The 21,393-nt window shown below is 32.5% G+C and overlaps 1 pseudogene; it reads left to right on the forward strand.

Annotated features, from left to right (window-relative positions):
- The first annotated feature begins 742 nt into the window (after positions 1-742).
- On the forward strand, positions 743-1,440 carry LOC143531963 (chaperone protein dnaJ 20, chloroplastic pseudogene; annotated as a pseudogene).
- Positions 1,441-21,393: the final 19,953 nt, after the last annotated feature.

Below are 21,393 nucleotides of genomic sequence, written 5' to 3' on the forward strand. Positions count from 1 at the left end.
TATAATTTCTTATGTTAAGTCCTTAATTTCTATATTATAGGGTTGTTTAGGATTCCTTATTTTTACCACCTTATGACTTATGAAAAAGTCATACGTTATAACTTTGTGACTTATGAAACTTTTTCTCTTACATATTATGCAAACCCAAACATCTTTTTAACTTTTTAATAAGTTATAAGTCAATATTACAATATTTATAAATCAATCTTTTGATATCAAGCAAACTCAAACATCTTTTAACTTTTAGTTCTCAATATTTATTTATGAAATATATATGTTTTATAGGTTTTTTCATGTTTCAATGATTTTACATTACATTTATTTGTGTATTTAAGTTACGTACGTAATAAATATCATGTTGTCGTCCTCAAAAATATACTACAAATTTATCCTGTCATTTAAAATTATATATGTTTATTAGAGAATTTTTATATTTCTATCCGTGTCGTATACGAGTTAATAACCTAATTAACAAATAGAATAGTACCATATGTGACGTGTCCAAAAATATCTTGGTTTGATATAACAAGTAGATGAATAAATGAATAAACAAACAAAAGTGGCAATTTTTACTACAGTGGATGTTACGCGGAATACGGCTCTTGAAAATATCCGAAATAATCAAATAAAAGTGCTTCTTAAAGCGCAAATAACCTGACTCAGCCGTCCCCCACTTTTATCCAATTATTATCCTCCACTATATACCGACACTAAACACCACACATTCTCAACATCAAAGGCAATGACCTCCATATCCTTTCATTCCTCCAATAGCTCCATCTTAAATTCATCCAATAAACCACTAGTCATTTCTCCTCAAATTGCATTCAAGTTCAACATTTTCACTCATGTTAACATATCTCTAAATAATGCGACCCGACCACGTAATATTAATCTAACCGCCACCGCGGCCGTGGAGAATGAGACCTTGTATGACCTACTAGGTATTTCCGACAACGTGACACTCTCCGAGATCAAACACGCGTACAAGAAAATGGCCTTAAAGTACCATCCTGACGTGTCGCCTCCAGACAGGGTGGAGGAGTACACGGTTAGGTTTATTCGGGTACAAGAAGCCTATGAGACCTTATCCGACCCGGAAGCTAGGTCCATGTACGATAGTTGTATGGCCAAGGGCTTTGCCTATTCGGCTAAAAGAGAAATCCGGTTTGACCCGAGGGCCGATGATAAGATACGGTGGAAGGAGTTGTGGACGGGGCAAATATCGGGCCTCCACAGGCAGAAAATGGTGAACTCAAATAGAGTGGATCGGGCTAAGGGGATGTCGTGGGCGGCCCGCATCCGGAAGCAACGATGTGAGTCATGTGTTAATGGGTCGGATCCAGCTCAATAAGCTCTTCCTAATTCTTTCGCTACGTGGTTACTCATGCATATTATTTGTTTTTAAGACTTTATTAGTTTTTAATGTTTAGGATGCGAGTATAATTCGCAAGTGTTTTGGAGATACATTTGATTCAGTCACTATAGTTATGAAAATAAATATGATAAATGTTTGTAAACTTATTAATTATAATTTATGTTTAAACAATATCAATATAGTTTTTAAAATACTTGGTTTTGAAATTCAAAAAGGGTCGGCAGAACAGCTGGTTGCCTTTCACATGTTACGGTGATATTTAACTCGAATAGGATTAATTTAACATCAGTTTTAACTCTATAACTAGGGTTGTAAATGATCTGAACTGAGTGAGACATTGTTTGTGCGCTCACGAATACAATTGAATGAACCCAGCCTCTATTCGTGCTCATTCGTTAAGCTTACTGAACGGAATTCTTTGTTCATGTACGTTCACTTATAAAACAGACGAACATAAATGAACTTCCTGCCAAACGATTTGTTTACGACCCTAAGAGCATTCCCATTCCTTATTTTCAAATCCAAAATTACACTAAAAATCACTAAATTTTCTCTCTTCTATTCAATTTTATAATACTTTTTTTATACTTTTATCATTACATTTTCTCTTTTCTATACTCACAACCACTTTTAACAAATATTAAAAAATTATATAACATGAACAGTAAGTTTTTCAAATATACAGAAAATCACTGAATTTTCTCTCTACTCAACTCACAACATTCTAAACCACTCCCTACATTATAAAAACCTATCTCACACACACAAAAAAAAAAGAGAGAGAGAGAGAGAAATTGGATGTGAATGCTTTAAGCATAGCATTATTCAGAAAGTGTTTAAATGACTTTGTAAAAAATAATAGAAAATGACTTTCAAAACAAATTCAATTGGTACAGATATTTTGTAGACGGCAAGGTACAGATATTTTGTAGACGGCAATAGTGAAAGGTTCTACTGACCATGACATATATTGTCTTTGATATCCACTTTAATAATTTATTTAAACTATGCCACTTGGATTTGTGGCATCAAGTTTGATGTCATTGACTCATTATCATTAACAAATAAGAATCACATTAAGTATTTGATTTGATTTAAACCGATATGAAAAACATAAATACCTAATTTAGTGCGTCAACTAAATAATCGTTATTTACGGGTATATAAAAATAATAATTCACTGAATATATTAAATACATAAAATAAAATATCTTTCTTTTTAATGGCAAATTTCTTAATAACCATATATGTTGATCAACGTTATAGCCTCGATGAGTCTGTTGTTGTTGTGGGTCAATTTCTCGCTTAAGGATCCTGAGTCTCAGTATCTTGTCAGCAGGGATCCCAAACATGCTCGGCATCTTGAATTCTTAATTTAATCCACGGCTATATTTTGCAAGCGAACATTGGTCACTTTATTGTCATTAAAAGCTCATTAAATGCCTAACCAAACATTTGGAACAAGTCTTGTAATTGCTAAGATTAATAATTGCATTGAAGACACATTAAATGGCCGGGATCCTCGCTGCCTGTTATGACTGTGAAGTATATCTCAGTTGAAACTACATACTAACGACTTCCAACGGCTAGTAGCTCATTACTTGATCAACACATGGAAACAAAGCTGACTAAGTCTAACGACTCTCTTAAAGATGTAGTCAACAGCTTTTATTGTCGAGATAATCATTTTACTATATAATGAGGCTATGATGAACAACATAAGACACTTGCTCACTTTCAACACACTACTCCACACTTCTGTACTCTAGACTTGTTCACACTAGTTCTCGAGTTGTAACACATTTACTTATTAATAAATCTGAGGCAGGCGGATAGTTTTCCCCTCCCGATGTTTTTTGCAAGAGATCCTACTAAGGATCAAGGGTTTTTCCTCGCTATATCCAGAGCCATTTACTGCTTTACATACATACACTTGCAATATTGTGAAGAGCTTACTACCTCACATGCAAAGTTTGATCACTAAATTCCTTAGGTAATTTTTGACCAAAATAGTTGTATTTTCCTATGACGAACAATTTAATAAAGAGAAAAGTTATCTCATGTCTGATTGTGTGTAGCGGCTTCTTGGCTTCAGAGGAGTCTGTTGACCATGTTTTACTTCCTGTTTTGTAGCAACAATGGTATGGCAAAGCATAATTAGCACATGGTGTGGAATTCCCCGTATATACATGTTCTCGGTTTAAGATGTTTTTGATGTCCATAAGCATATTCCGAATATTAAACATAAAAGGAAGTTGGTACGGTCTATAGTTATGGTGGCTTGTTGGTGTATATGGAGGGCTCAAAACAATTTTATTTTCGGTAATAAATCGATCAAGGTTGAGAACATTCTTGGAGACATAAAAGTGCTAAATTTTTTGTGATTAAAAAAGAGCTAGATATTTGAATATAAATTGGGCTAAATGAAAAGTGTTGGTTGTGTAATTGTTGTTTGTATTTTTTGTGAGCCCTTGCTAGCTCCTCGATACCAAGGGTATCGGCTTGTTTTAATGAAAATTTGTGGTTAAAAAAATATATGTGTTGATCAACATAATATGCCTCTCCATCCTCTCCATCTTAAACTTGTTCTAAATAAAAATCTATGGACATTGGACGCTTGATCTACTTAAAAAAAATTATTTAAATACATGCACTTCTGTGTTAAAGTATTAAAAAAGGAGTGTTGCTAAACGTACTTCATTCCCCTCATTTTACTAAGCATATCCCCTCCCTCAAATTTTATATTAATGCGAGTCAAACCTCTTTTTAATTCTTTTGTTTTTGTCATTTTGTTATCTTTTATTATAACTATTTATAAAGCATGTTTTTTTAGGAATTTTGTTCATTTACTTTTTTTCTTTTATGATTTTTTATTTTTATAAATAATTAAAAGCATTTTTTTGTTATTTAAAAATAAGTTTTTATTTGAAAGTATTTTATTTTTTAGAGAGAGTTTTTATAATTAGTTTGTAGAGATACTTTGCATTTTTCTAGAACAAATTTTATATTGTTTATCAACAACAACAACAATAATAATAATAATAATAATAATAAAAGGAAATAATATATTTATATAATAAATTGTACATTTTGTGAATCAAGAGTAAAATATCTAATGTTATGTGTGATAATTAATTTTTTAACATAGAAATAGTGAGGGAGGGGGGGTAGTAATACGAAAAATAAAATTGTTAAAAAAACTGAAAGTCATAGAAAGGATATGCCAAGTAATGGAAGGGGTACCCTTGTCCTAGCACTTTAGAAGCAAATCTTAAATAATTACATTAATAATCATGACTCAAAACATAAAATCTAAATTATGTATTCTTAAAAAAAATACAACTTCCTATTGTATCCAAACTATATATTAATAAGGAATATTGGTTTTAAATAATCCCAACTATGGCTTATTAGTTAGCGGTCCCAACTTTAAGCTTGTCTGGTGGCGGTCCCAACTAAAAGGGTATTTGTTTTTAACGGGCCGCGACTAACGGATGTTAACTCCGTTAGTGATTTGCTGACGTGGATCTTCTTCTCCGGCCGCATCATGCCGGAAACCTGCAACTCGCCTCAATTCTCCCTAATATCGTTACACCATCTCTCTTTATCTTTCCCCTAATTCGAAACCTAACCGACGTGCCACCGTTGTTGTCTCTGACGAAGTCCACCCTCGTCAATCGTGCACAATTCGAGATAATTGACACATCATTCGACTCGTTTTGATCCCCTTAAAAAAAGCCCTATGCTTATTTTGTAAATCATGTAACATTGATTTCAAATTTTTGAAAATAAAATCGGGTTTGGTATCTAGGGATTGGCCATGAAAGAAGATGAAATCTACTTCATTTTCTAATTTCCGATGTCTTTTGAAGAGGGAGGGAGACAATGTGACGATATTACGGAGAATGGAGGCGAGTTGCAGGTTTCCGGCAAGTTTCCGGCATGATGCGGCAGGAGAAGAAGATCCACGTCAGCAAATCACTAACGGAGTTAACATCCGTTAGTCGCGGCCCGTTAAAAACAAATACCTTTTAACGGAGTTAACATCCTTGAATGCTTTTGAGTTTTTGAAAAGTTTTAGTTATGATATCAAAGTGTTGTCCTTGGTGATTAATATCATATATCAAATGATTTATTATTTTATGTTGCATTTTGTTTGACAATGTAGCTTTATTGGTGATCAAATACTAGGGGTATGTTTGGTATGACGGAATGGAATGGATGAGAGAATGGAATGGACCATTACCATTTTATTGCCATGTTTGGTTACCATATAGGAATGGAATCATCATCCCTTTATTATTATTATTAGGTATATTGGTTTTTAATGGTCTCAACTATTGCCTTTTGGTCGCTGCTGGTCCCAACTAATGAATTGGGTACTGATGGTCCCAACTTTTAAAGTATTTGTTTCTAATGGTCCACGACTAACAGAATCCTAACGCCGTTAGTTTCAGGTCGTCGGGAAAATATTTTTGGCCGGAAAATTCAAATTTGTTGCCGGAAAACACCACCTGAACACCGCAACAACCGCCAATTGACTCCTCGCTAACAAACTACCACCACTTGAGCACCATCAACCGATTCCGAAGATGGTTCTAAGGTTTCCAGTGACCTCAATAATTGGGGCTTTTACTAGAAAAAGGTTCCTAAAGGTCCGATATGAAGTTACCAAGATGTTTGGGATGAAAATGTTGGGTTTTTGGGAAAAAAGTTGAGTTTTCCGGCCAAAACCGTTTTTATGGCGACCTGAAACTAACGGCGTTAGGATTATGTTAGTCGCGGACCGTTAGGAACAAATACTTTAAAAGTTGGGACCATTAGTAACCAATTCATTAGTTTGGACCAGCAATGACCAAATGGCAATAGTTGGGATCGTTAAAAACTAATATACCTTATTATTGTTGTTGTTGGTGGTGCTGTTGCTACTAGTACTACTAGTAATAATAATAAATAATATTAATAATATGAATATTCGTATTAACTCATTTTTAAGACTTGCGCGCTTCAACGAGACCACTAAAGTGAACAAAATAGTCATAAAAATGTTGAATCACATGCGTGCTATGAAGCGTTGACTCGTCAAATAATATTGATAATACGATAATACGGCAATAGTTGGGATCATTAAAAACCAATATACCTTATTATTGTTGTTGTTGTTGGTGGTGCTGCTGCTACTAGTACTACTAGTAATAATAATAAATAATATTAATAATATGAATATTCGTATTAACTCATTTTTAAGACTTGCGCGCTTCAACGAGACCACTAAAGTGAACAAAATAGTCATAAAAATGTTGAATCACATGCGTGCTATGAAGCGTTGACTCGTCAAATAATATTGATAATACGATAATAACTCTAATATAACAATTGTTGTATTATAATATAATAAATAATAATAAAATAATAACAATAATATAATAATATTATAATGTAATAATAATTATAATAATATAATAATAATTCTAATATAATAATAATTATAGTATTTTATTATTATTATTATTGGTGTTGTTATTAATTATATTTTTTGAAGGAATGAAAAAGAAAACACCTACTCCTTAAAAAATGAAAATCCTATATTTGGAAGAAATTTCATTAATTATGAAATTGTTAATTTCATTACCACATGACAAACAAACATGGTTTTTTCCATTTATTTGGAATGACTTGTTCCATTCCATCTTTCATTCTCTTTTACCAAACGCTACCTAGAGTTTTTTTCTTTTCATTTTATTAACAGTTTTCATAGCTTACATCAATGATTTGCAAGCTTATCTATAATATTTAATAACACCAAAAGCATAAACCCTTACAAATACGAGTGGTGAAAAGGTGGATATTGAAAAATAAAAAACATTTGTTTTGCCTATCTGTAGATAATAATGTAAGCCATATATATATATATAGGTGGGTTATAATGAAAACTTCTTTTAAAAAGAAAACTTAAAAACTTCTAAAAACTATTTTTAACTTTTTAAAAAAAAAAATTTTTAAAGTTTCTTTTTTTTCATTATTTTTATATGTTGTTATTGGTTAAAAAAAACAAAAAAAAAACTTGTTGGTATAGTGCGCATATGTAATAGTGTGCATTGCATATATGCAAAAGTGTTTGTATTGCATAGAATACAACACTATTGCACATATTTGATACATACTATTGTATATATGCGATATAAGACTAATACACACATCGAATACACATTAATTCGTATGTGTAATACAACATCATCGCACATGTGCACCACATCGACTTTTATTTTATTATTTTTTTTCATATAATACAACACTACTACACATATACAATACACAAATATTGAATATATGCAATAAAACACTATTAAATTCAAAAATACATAGTAATACACATGTGTAATACAACGGTATCGCACAGTAATACGTATGTGCATTACAGCGGTTTTTTTTTATTTTTTTTATTTTTCGAGTGAAATATAAGAAAATATAAGAATAATGGCTAAACAGAATTTCGAAAATATTTTTTTATTTTTAATTAAAAATAATTCTTTAGGAGTTTTTAGTAGTTTTTTAGTTTTCCATCTAAAAATGAGTTTTCTCTTAATCCTCTCCCTATATATATATATATATATATATATATATATATAGAGAGAGAGAGAGAGAGAGAGAGAGAGAAAGTGAATATGGGGCTGTTAAGCATCTAACCTTAGATACGAAACCCCTAAAACTACATAGTTTTGACTAAAATCCAAACCATATTCACCATTATTCAGTTGAGTATACTTTATTGCTGGCGACTTCTTCAGTTCTTCTCTTCCATCCATTATGAATTACGAGTATTAGTGAACGGAATTCCACTTCTGAATGCAATTTTATTCATAAACCCCAAATGATTGTTTCCTGTTTTTTCATTAATATATATGCTACTTCGCCTTTTGCTAAATCCAATCTGATTAACATCGACCCTCAACTGATAACTTTTGATGTCAATGCAGAATTTAATTAGTTCCTAAGGCTGAGTCTTTCTTCCTTTCCTTACAAATTACTTAAAATGATAAAACAATTGATATCAAATAATCAAATAATTGTTATCAAATTAGTTATAATAGTTTATTGCCCATCATGATAAGTATTGTTTGGCACTTCAGAACAACGAAAGAATTGATATAAATTAAATTTTGAGTGTGAATTCATAAAGAATTGATTCCATGCAGCGAACTTGCTTATCAACACAAAGAAGTTTAGAGCAAAATTTGTATCGAAGAGAAAACTGAAACTTTGATTTCATGATATTTTAATAAAGTTTTGATTGGATTTAAGTCAAAAATACGTAGTTGTGGAGGGTTTCGCATCTAAGGTTAGATGCTTAACAGCCCCATATTCACTTTCTCACATATATATATATACACATATATATATAGGGGAAGTATAGAATGAAAACCCATTTGAGTTGTGAAAACTCATGAAAACCCTATGTAACATCGTTTTTTTTTTGTTTTTGTTTTTTTTGCACACGTAATATATGTTGTAACATTTAATACAAAACATCGAAACATAAAAAAAATTTGTTTTGCTATTTTTTAACATTTTTTACTAATTTTTTTATATGTTTTCAGAATAAAGAAAAAGTTATATTTATGTTTACATATTTTATTAACTTTAATTGTGGACCACATGATTCAAACTTTAATTAAAAGCATATGGTTGAGAATGAGTTTCTAGAGTTTTCATAACTCAAGTGGGTTTTAATATTAACCTAACCATATATATATATATATATATATATATATATATATATATATATATATATATATATATATATATATATATATGCATGCATGCATGCATGCGTGTGTGTATGTAATTATAGCATTATACAACTAATTTTTTTTTCTAACTAATGACAAAATTATTTACTATAGGGTGAGGCTATTGAGGCAATAACAAACCTAAATGAACAAACTTAATTTCTATTTGAGTTAATTGCAGTTTGCACCTCTGTGATTGGCAAGTTTTTCTAGTTGCAACTCTTGTCGTCGATTTTTGACATCCGACAACCTGACGTCTGTAGGGTGTAGCAAATTGAACCTTGCTTTCAGACAACCGTTTGAAATTCGATGAAAAGACTATTATCCCCCCCCCCCCCCCCCCAATTGTGCTTCCATCCCTATGGTGTTTAAAAATAAAGTTTGAACCCTTGTTTATTTTTCCCTCCAAATCTGAATAATGTGTGTGACCTTTGTGTTTAACATTGTGTTTGACCACTGTTAGCTTGCCTTTGTTTTTCTGGTGTGTGTTTGACCAATGTGAGTTTTACTTTGTTTGACCAACTTGTGTTTGACCACTGTGAGTTTGCCTTTGTTTAACCAGTATGAGTTTGACTTTGTTTGACTAGTATGTGTTTGAGCAGCGTGAGTTTGACTTTGTTTGATAGTATATGTTTGACCACTGTGAGTTTGGCTTTGTTTGACCAGTGTGTCTTTGACCATTGTGAGACCAGTCATTGCATACACTTCAGCAACCAGTCATTGCATATGATGTATATAAATTTATGCATCTTTTTAGCACTAAAATATCTCCAATCAGTCATAATATCAACAATAATACTAGAATAAATAACCACTAATATTTATAATTTCTATTGCTAGGTAAATATAGCCTTAAAGAATAAAACGAGCTGATATACGAAGAGAAATGGAGAATGTGAAAACCGAGTTAACACACCCCATGTGGAAGCAAGGAATGACCATGTTACAAGCATACGAGGAAAAAACAAAATTCAGAAGTCACAGCATGGCCCATGTTGACACCAATACCCCCATGCTGAAAGTACAAGATAAAACTGATGAAAACACAAGTCATGTTGATATCAATACGTCCCTTTGTGATAGTACAAGAGGAAAGACAAAGTAGGAAGATTCCTGGCTCACCATGGGCTGTGCCCAGCCTAAACACAGGTCATGTTCTCTCTCATGCTGTACTTTCTGACAACGAGCATTTAATAGTACCAAAAAAAACACTCGACATGGTCGTGCCCACATCAACACAAACTGTGTTGAGACCCCTGATTAGCCTATAAGTTGAATTCTCATCCACCACATGCAACACACAATCAAGAACACTTAATACACTTCACCATATCCTTTCACCACCTTAATAAAGGAATTATTCCATCCATCCACCTTTTGAAGATCAAGGAGATTAAGCTCTTGGAAGAAGTCATTAGCATCAAAGATTAGTCATCCAAATTGGTTAGATTGTTTTAATTTGAGCATGTTTGTATCTATTACTTAGATGTATAACATTATGCTTAGTATTGGCTAAACTTTCATGGTATCATCTTGGTTTATAAATAACTCTTAACTAAAGTTTAATAATATTGGTTAAACATGTGATTGGTTTATAAAAAGTAAAGATCATGTTGTACTTATCACTTGATGAGAAATGTTAAATCACTCTTAAAGAGACACCAAGTTCCGAGTTTGATGATAAACCGAGGAACCGCCATTCTTGTGAGGCATTGGTTAATAAAACACAAATCTTAAAAGAGGCACAAAGTACTGAGCTTGATGATAAGCCGAGGAACTGTCATGCTTATGATAGGCTTGGTTGATAAAACTTACATCCTATTATAAACATGGACCAAATGGAGTATTAGTAGTAATTAATCATCTTTAAAACGGGAATGTTGACAATGATGTGTAAACGGATTGTTGATGTTAATCCACTAAAATTGGTTGATTACTTGTCAATCGAGTGTGCAATATAATCTATTTTAAACAACTCTTGGATGGTTATTACAAAGTTCTATAATTTTTCAAGAGTTGTGTGGGCTAATAATTGTTAATTCAAGGTTGATGCTTTACAACTTAACTAATTTCAATTGGTGTTTTAAGTATAATACAAAGGCTAATTTTAATCAAATATCAAGAACAATTCACTTAGTAATTTAATGGATTGTCTCATATTTAAAGTAATTTATCTTATGAATACTTTATATAAACCAACTTGCTTACATAAAATGATGTTTTTATGGAGATCATGAAGTTACACATATCTCTTTCTGTAGTTATCATGGAATAACATGACTTAATTATGAATAAGGTGTTATTCCCACATTTAATTACCAAAGCAAGTTTATATCACATGTTTACCAATTAATTGTTAAACCAAAATAAGAGTTTTAACCAAGATGGTACACTTTAATCCTTGATCATTTCTATAAAAATATAAAAATCCAAAAAGATTGTCGTTTATTTTTAAACCAAAACTAATATGATGTTTACTTCCGGTTAAAATAAATATGACGATTTAGTAGTAAAAATCAAACAAGTATGCCCGTGGACCAATACTTGATTCTTACCCATACTATACTACATATACGATAGGTACACTTGCCTATTTGTGTTTGCTATAGTTAAGATACAAATCATTTTATAAATTTAAAACTCGACTTTGTGCGAAACAAAACTCTTTTGAAAAACCAACTTTTCATACTACCTCCCGCATACATCAGCATACTACATTTTTAATGTGCTGCAACCATTGTGTTAGTTTCAGGGGCATTTCAGTCATACATAACCTGATACTTAGTACACTGCTACCAACACTCTTAACACTTTTCATTGCCTTCACCGTAAAGATGCGTTTTCTATATCAAAAGAAACATCACACACATAAGAATTTACAATCAAACTGTTTGATGCATTCACTGCATGCATACATTTCATACACATTGCATACCTACTCTATACTTATGGAATAGATTACTAGATAAAATTTGTTATATTTATATACATAACATGCTGCATGATCAAAAACTTTATAATTAAGCATCCAGGACAAGCTGCATGATCAGAAACAATGATTAAATTTAGGATATGCTATGATTAATTAGCCTAGGCTGAGCTACCAATCAGAGCTTTATACTATGATTAACATAAAACTAACATAATTAACATAAAACTAGCATTGAACTTTAACCAACCTGCTATTTACATGAAGCCGATTAATTAACATATGCACACAACATTAAACACATTTACACTACTAATATACTACATATAGCACAAATTTAAGCACAAATTGATCAACAATTGATAATTATATAGTAAACATTAACATTCATTATCATAATATACATATAAGTCATAAAAAGTTATTACATTAAACCTATTTAAACCATGATCAAGGTAAAACTATGATCAAGATGCAACCTTGATCATCAAAACAACCTTGATCATACTAAAAGCATAAGTCATAAGTCATCACTATATTAAACCTAATTAAAGCTACTCGCTAAGCTGTAGGACTTGTTCTTGTCGTAAGGTGAAATTCAAGGTCGGCCATGTCTTAAAAACCACCTTAAGCAGCATTCAAAGATTTTCGCTGACGGAATTCACCCTAATACCTCCTACAATTCTATTAAAAATTCGAATAATTTCTTTTCAAAAATTGTCAAATCAAATCAAGAAATCAACTGCTAACCTATGAACAATGAGGCCTCGATGATTGTTTGGTATTCGTATGCCATTGAAATGAAGGCGATAACGATCGGAGCTCCTGACTTGATCGTTAAGGGTTTCATAATGCAAGCTAAACGACGACTTTAGGCATTTATAAGCTCATATGACACCAAATTACCAACATACCCCTGGGCCATACTAAATTAGATGGTCAAATTTAACGTTGTCTAACGACAGTGTTCAATTTGCCACACTCTACAGAAGTCAGGGCGTCAGATGCCAAAAATCATAGACAAAGGTTGCAACTAGCAAAACGGTGCAGACCACAGGGGTGCAAACTGCAATTAACCCTTTCTATTTAAATCTTTATATATACTATTAAAAAAAATTGGATTTCAGGACAAATGGCATATTATTATTGGTCAATAACTATTGTTTCCATACATATCAAGCCTTCTTAAATTTTCTTGATAATTAAATAATTCAAAATTAATTAGTATTAATTTATCACCTAAAACATGATTTACCATTTTATTTTATTATTACATTAACTAATTAGATTATCATTTTGGTGATTCAAATTTTTTGCCTTTGTGTTTTGTTATCAGGTACATAATTCGCAAAGGATCGTGCATCATCGGTGTGTAAGGTGCTTTTTCAGTTCGGAATTTATAGGTTTGAACGTTTGATTGCGTTATGGTGTTCTAATGAATGATTTCTAATTTATGCAGCCTCATTGTTCGCAGAGGATAGCGAAACAGCCTCAATCGTTTGTGATAGGTAATCAGCTTCTTCACTTTACCGTTCATAAGATTTTAGTTTCTGATTGAAGTTTTGGGGTCTAATAATCATTTACAGTTGTTTACCAGATTTGACTTATGAAACTTTTTTATTTGACCAACCTTTGAATTTATAAAAACAATTTTTTTTATTCAATACGTGTGCTGCAACTTTATAAAAAAAATTGTCTTAGTACACATGAGGATATTATAATTTGCAACGGCTTTTGCAAATTTAAGTTACACAGGTGTAAATTATAAATATACAAATATTAATTTATTCCAAGTTTCAATAACCAAAGTTTCTATAATTATCACACGAGTGACTAAATGAAATTTCTATAATTGTTGATATCCATCCATATTCCAAGTTTGAATTATATAAACTAATTATTATCAAACGACATCAATTTAATTAAATACAATCCATCTTAGAATTATTTATTTAGTGTTGTAAACTTTCTAATAATAAATCTTTAATTAAGCTTTCCATAAACTTAGTTTTATATAAATTTTTTTATAATGAATTGTCTTTTGATCTTTCCATCATTGACAATTTTTTAATATTATTTTTGACGAATTGATAGATTTGGTATCAAAATGAGTGGTGACAGAAAGGGGTATGTAGACACTGTTTTCTACAAATCAGTTGAGTTGTATCAGTTTTCAACTCTATACTGAATGATTCAAATCCTCATATACAGCATTTAGCTTAACAGTGATATGCATTTGATAAACGGAATAGATATGGCAATGATAAAGGTAACCTTTTACTTATTTGTAAATACTTCTCATATACCATGAAGTTTATATTTAATTTGAAAACTGTTATGGTTGAACTTAAATGTGTAACACTGATTTCTTAGGAATAAGGAGTTACCAATATTAGGTTTATTAAAATCAGAATTGTTTTATATGCTTTTAAGTGTGCTACTTTGTTTTGTGATTTTTTTTCTTCTTTTTTTAGACTTACTCATTTAAGCTTTATATGCACTAACTGATAACAAGGTAAAAGTTTTGACTACTCACCTGACACCATCTATATGTTTCCCTTCACCATTTTAAACTTATACTTCCATGCATTTTTTATTTTGCCAATCCTTGATTTTAAAAGTTAATAAAGCGATTAATTAATAAGTTATTAATGGGGATGTGACAACAAGACTAAATGCTAAAATATTGGTGTGGCTCTTTAACTTTGATCACTGGTAGAAAATGGTTTCAATTGCAGCTATGTTGTGGCATGTGGGTACTATATGTTGGCAAATGGGTCAATAGGGAAGACACTTGAAAGTGTTGGATATATATTATATTGGCATTGGAAAAGCATCCAATTATAAATCTTACTCAAATATAACTCACATCTAATGTTGAGACTTGAGAGTTAAAGCATCAAATTTTGTGTGAAAATATATTTAATTATGTTTTTTGTTGAAGGGAAAGTGAGAAATGCCAAAGAGAAAAGAGGAAAACCATTCTGATAACATTGCACTTTAGGTTTTGAGTTAATTACTGTTTTGTCCCACAAGATCACTGGTTTTGTAATGGTACTGGCTTTGTTGTAGTAACGAAGATGTGCAACTTCCCGAGCTAAAGTCATAATATATATAAAATCGTTTCTTTGTGATGATAGTAGCAGCTAAAGTTCTACTTCAAAAACATTAGACGTTATAATTCAATCTGTCACATGCGTTTAGACTTGGCGGAGAAAACTACTGTTGTTTGGGAAGTCTTATTCCTGCAACTAGACAAAAACCAAGGTTCTTTCAACAATACATCTACGGTACCGAAAATAAAATATCAAATAGACGAGCCGTTTTTGGTTATGTAATCGTTACTACTTTTATTTATTGAGTGATTTTTCATTTTTTTTTATGTTTGTAAGCATTCTACCATTTATTTATTTATTTTTTGAAAGATCGTCTTTCAATATCATGTTTTTGTTCGAATAACAACTGCAATTATAAATCATGTTCTCATCTCAACAAACATATTAATAAATATATTGTTGTTTAAAATTGTATATGTGAGCATTATACCATTAAGCTGGACTAAACAAAACAAGCAGTCGGCGTAAGACCCATTAGATCCAGTTTAACGTACGCAGTCTAATAAGTCATATGCCAAAAAAAAGCTTTAAAATAACCCATTGTTCGAACTAATAACAGATACAAACTTTCTTTTTTGAACAATAAAGATCAGGATACCTGGGATCATCTTAGTAAATGGATCATCACCCTTCTGCCTGAATAAGACTAGACCTGCTCACTCAGGAGGAAACCCACAACTGAGAAAACTTATGGCTGGTATGTACAATATCCATTATGACGGTTAGTTATTTTCTGCCCCCTTTGTCGTTTGTTTTATGTTTAGATCAATCTCTTATATGTTACATGATTTTGCTAACTTTTATAATGTATAATTTGTAATTAGGCAAGGCTCCTTCGTAAGGCAGTTCGAATGTACGAGTCTCGGATCGGATTAAAGAAAAGAGTTACGCACATGATAATCTGAAGCCCAACAAACTTTTAAGCTATTGTATGGAGAAAATTGTTGTCTGTAATCAGAAAAAAAAAAGGTTCTTGTGCAAAACTAACGTAAATTTATGTTATGGTTTATTGGAAATGGTCATATCATTGGGTTTGTCTTTATAAAATGTATTAAAATATTAATATATATATATATATATATTAGTTTTAGAGCCCGTGTTATACACGGGATAATTCAAATTATAAAATTATAAGTAAAACAAATAATTACATTATATGAAAAAAAATGTATTACATCTATGCTTGTATCTATATAATGTGTACATAAATTGATTTTATTTATATCACAGAATGATTTTTTTAAATGAACTTATAAAAAAATGTTTGTGCAAAATCGTACCCGAAAATGCTTCATCTATTGAAAAATTCATTCTCAGTGTCATATATGTATAATTTAAAGAATTTTGGTTATGAACCAATTTCGAAAATAATATTTCTCATACGATAGTAGTTCTAACCGCTCAGCCTAAATACAAAAGAGACGTTATCTTTATTGATATATTTATCAATTTACCACCTATCAAAGGAAAGTATGATATTAAATTGTAACAATATTGACTGTTCTTCAAGAATTAGGTTTTTCTGAGCTACACCATAAAAAAAAATTTGATAAGTTTCAGAGGGCTTTTCGACTTTGTCATAATGACAACATAAAAAATAATATGTTAACCAATTCAATTTTGTGAATATTTTGTTTTATTTTAGCATAGTTTTGCATGACATGTTTCCCACACAACGTTCTGATCACCATTGAAGGAAAAATTAATGTTGACATAAATATTTCAAATTTGATAAAAGTTAGAAGCATTGATAGGCATGGGGGTGGCATGTCGAAAGCTTTCGCAATCTTTTCTTAAATTTTAATAGTTGAGGGAAAAATAGTCAATTTGCCAAATCCCGAACCTTTTGATTATAATTTCAAAAAATGCCCTTAAAAATAAACTTGACACCCGAATCATGTTTAAAATTCTAACTTTCATACTTTTGACATTTTAAAGTCAACACTTTGAACCCATAACAAATTTGATGATAAATCTATTTTGCATTCTCAAACTTTTAAAAATACTCAAAATTTTTCATTTTTGACCCGTAACAAATTTTGACCTAAATGTAGTTAACTTGTACCAAACAATCTATTTACCAACTTTTGACCTATAAAATCAAATTTAACTCCACAAAAAACCCGAAACAATTTTCATTTGAGAAACATGATTTGTTGTTGATTTTTGGAATTCACCAAGTATTTTGAAATATATAGTAAAATAATATGTTAATATTTATATTTATAAAAATATATAGATATTATATAAATATAGTGTAAAAGGAAAGTGAATAATTATTGATTTATTACATATATTAGGGTATATTAGTTTTAGAGGGGAAAAAATTGTGAGAATTAACCAAAACATGACAGGTGTCCCCATTTATTTTACTTTATTAGAATAGATAGATATATATAGAGTAAGGTTAAAATGAAAACTCACTTGAGTTGTGAAAATCTGCAAAAACCCTATGTAACATCGGTTTTTTTTGTTACATGTAATATATGTTGTAACATTTAATACAAAACATCGAAACATCAAAAAAAATGTTTTGCTATTTTTTAACATTTTTTTACTAATTTTTATATATGTTTTCAGAAGAGAGAAAAAGTTATATTCATATTTACATTTTTATTCACTTTAATTGTAGACCACAAGATTTAAACGTTAATTAAAAACATGTGGTTGAGAATGAGTTTCTAGAGTTTTCACAACTCAAGTGGGTTTTTATTTTATACTTAGCCTATATATATATATATATATATATATATATATGAGAGAGATATTTTGAGAACCGTGTTGAGTTTTAAGAACTTAAGAACTCAAATCTAGGCCACACATTTAATTAAATGGATTGAAATATGTGGTTGAGATTAAATTTGGCAAAAAAGTCAAAGTAGGAGAGAGAATAAATATGTAAGTGGTTACACTAACTTTTATGTCCGTTACACATGTGTAAAAAGTCGACTCGGTGCGTAAAAAATTCTGTAATTTTTTTACGTGTATGTAACTTACATATATTACGTATGTATAAAAAAAATTCGAAAAAAAAAATCGTTACACTGAGTTCTTTCGAGTTCTTAAAACTCAAAGGGGTTCTTAATTGAAATCTTCCCTATATATATATAAAGTTATTTCTCTTGGGACCAATTTCAGCTCGATCATTAAATCTTTATAATATTGGTTTTATAAGTATGGGTGTAACAGTCAGGTATTTCTAGTTTCAAATATTTTAAATTTCAGATTTTCTCATAAAATTTGAATTTCATTGCCATACCTAGTAACGAGGCTACCACCAATTGGCTTTGGTACCTAAACAAACTCTTAGATTTACTTTTCAGTTCTAACACTTAACTACCTCATGTTTCAACTCTTGCGTTAAAAATAAAAACCAATACCATGTGCCCTTTCAGTTTATTATCAAATGTAAAAAAGTAATGTTTGTTAACAAAAAATCCAATCAGTAAATCAAAATGTAGACAAAGTAATATTTGTTAACTAAAATCCAATCGGTGTCACGTCACATATTTGTTGATCTCTTACACGTGTTTGGCCATGACACTTTTGTACTTTTATACCCTAATTCCGTCTATTATATGTATCATTCTTAAGGCTACATGTAGTGTAGCGTTTTAAAATAGGGGGATTTTTGACACATGGCGACACGTTAGCAGAGGGATGATTTTCATTATAGGGTTGTAATAGTGTTGTAGCACAAAAATCACCTCCCAACGGTTGCCATCGGTCCATTTAATAAAATAATATTTTTTTAAATCACCTCAAACTCTTTCCTTTATCGCCCCACTACGCTCAGACTAAGTGACATTTGTGTGCTTGCTATGTCGTACTATTTTGACCCCTTTTGTTTCGTCTTTCATCAATTCTTGAAACTATTGATAATGTTGCAAATGCAAACTTTTTGACCTGTTTAAGCAAAATTCTTTTAACATAGAAACATAATTTTCTTACTCTTTCCGCACACAACAAAACCCAAATTATTGGGTTCCACTGTTCCAGCTATATTTTATTAGATGTTTTTAGTTACTAGAGTAATGTGCAAACAAGAACCATTAAATAGTTATAAATCAAATAAACCACTGTCTAATCTTTGGCTCATAGCAAAATGGTTGGTTGAGATATCTGTCTTTTATATATATGCGGTTTATTGTGAAAAGATAAAAAAATATTTCTTTTGATTGTCATAATTTAATGTAAACAGTAGCATTAGCAAATGGGTCGGGCCGTGTCATAATGGGTCATGGAACAGGTTGGGGTTGGAATGAGTTTGGGTCAAAACGGGTCAATTAGAAAATGGTTGTTTTGCTGGTGCTGCCTGCCTTTAGATGCAGGGCCGGCTCAACGAGTTTGGAGGCCTAAATCAAAATAAGATTTTGTGACCCTTTTATGACCATTATGAGAAAGAAAAAAAAGCTTGCCGCAGGTTCTAAACTCATGACATGTAGCCTAGCAACAACCAAGCTTGTCACCAAACCAATACATAACTTTAAGTGTAGTTTGCCCATTACAATATATCTATATATAATTTTATTTATTTTTGGATTTAGAGAGGTTAATTAAGTATGAGCCTAAAATCCTTTTCTGGTTTCGCTGATATACGAGCCTCGCCCCTGTTCATATGCCTGACATGGATGTCTTTTCAAGTACACATCGTACATGAATGTCGGCACCTGAAGAGGTAGGTCCCAGCAGAGCCCAGTTGGACCCGCAAGACTCACCTAGAAGAGGAACGTCTGCGTAGAAACCAACTGGATCCGCAGGACCAACCATGCTCAGAGACGTGACGTCCTTACGCGCAGTACGCAAGCTGGTCCCGCAGGAAATGCCTCCCAATGGTGAAGGACTCCGCCTGTCCCCGCAGCCTCGGATACAAGCCATCAGGGAAGGCCACCCGCGCAGCAAGACTACACGCACAAGGCACTTAGCTCTCAATCACTCAGTGTCACCTGAAGGAATGAGCGAAGCCGGGAACAATCCCGCACAAGGGCGGGAGGGGGAATACTCCCGCCCAAGTAAAGCCAGTCCGTACGATACGGGAAGATCTTCTGTACTGTACCTGACGAGGTATGGGAAAAAGATCTGACTAAAGATACGACAGCTTATTGACAACAGTATGGCGAGCAGCATGCTCCTGCACTGTATGTCACTATTAGCCGCTGCCTACTCACCAACTCCTGTCACACCACGTGCGTAGCCGGCAGTTGGTGGAAAGGGAATAGTACACAGCAGGCGTGGTCACTATCAGCCGCTGCCTACCCACCAACTACCAGCAGGGCACGTGCGTAGGCCACTGTTGGTGGAACAGGAACACTGTTGCAGCCGGCCACACCTCCTTGGAACCACAAATGGTATGATCATCTCATCTTATCTTGTATCATCATATTATACCTGATATCTGCTCTAGCAATCTCTTAATATACACTTATATTTAAAGAGCAATCTAGTCTGATTCTCACGCCGGAGGGTGGTCACAAGGAGGAACCCCCCCTTCTCAGTGACAAGCTCACGGTGTCTGTTTTGCAGGTTATCAGAAGAACCATCTTCTCAGGGTCTAACCCCTCGTGGGAAACATCTAACCCCCAGGTTACCAGTAATCTGCCCGGGGTCCGGTTAGTGTTTCTTCATTGGCGCCATCCGTGCATAAAGCTAGAACATTTTTCTCCAGTTTTTTCAAACTTCTAAGATGGTTAAAGAAACTCCGGTAACCACAACCCCAGCTACTGGGGGGAATACCGGCAACACAGTCTTTACAAACACTACCCCGGTTTCCCAAGCCGGGGCAAGTGAAGTAAATTTTACGAACACTACCCCAGCTGGGGCAAGTGCAGTAAATAATCGCTCACTGGGATTCACCGAAACCCAGTTAGAGAAACGAACAAGACTCCCCCGCCAAACACTCGATGAAGTTAAGGCATGGGCGGAGGCACGTCAAAAGGAATTTCAAGCTGAGTTGGACGAACGCTTGCGTTCCGTCCGACAGGCTGACGAATTCCAAGAATACTGGGAGGATGACTCGGAGGAGTCCGACTCCGACGCGAACCCTCGCCATAGGGCAAAAGGGAAGCGTAAGGAAACAGACTCCCAACCGAAAAGGCATTTTGGACAAGCCTTCAAACCAAAAAGCACAGATGGAAGTCCACGAGACTTCTCAAAAACATTCAGACCAAACGTTGCAAATGC

Source organism: Bidens hawaiensis, unplaced genomic scaffold (genome assembly GCF_021521415.1).
Source record: "Bidens hawaiensis isolate Kalapana, Puna unplaced genomic scaffold, B.hawaiensis_p1.1 tig00009311_1, whole genome shotgun sequence".
NCBI classification, from domain to species: domain Eukaryota; kingdom Viridiplantae; phylum Streptophyta; class Magnoliopsida; order Asterales; family Asteraceae; genus Bidens; species Bidens hawaiensis.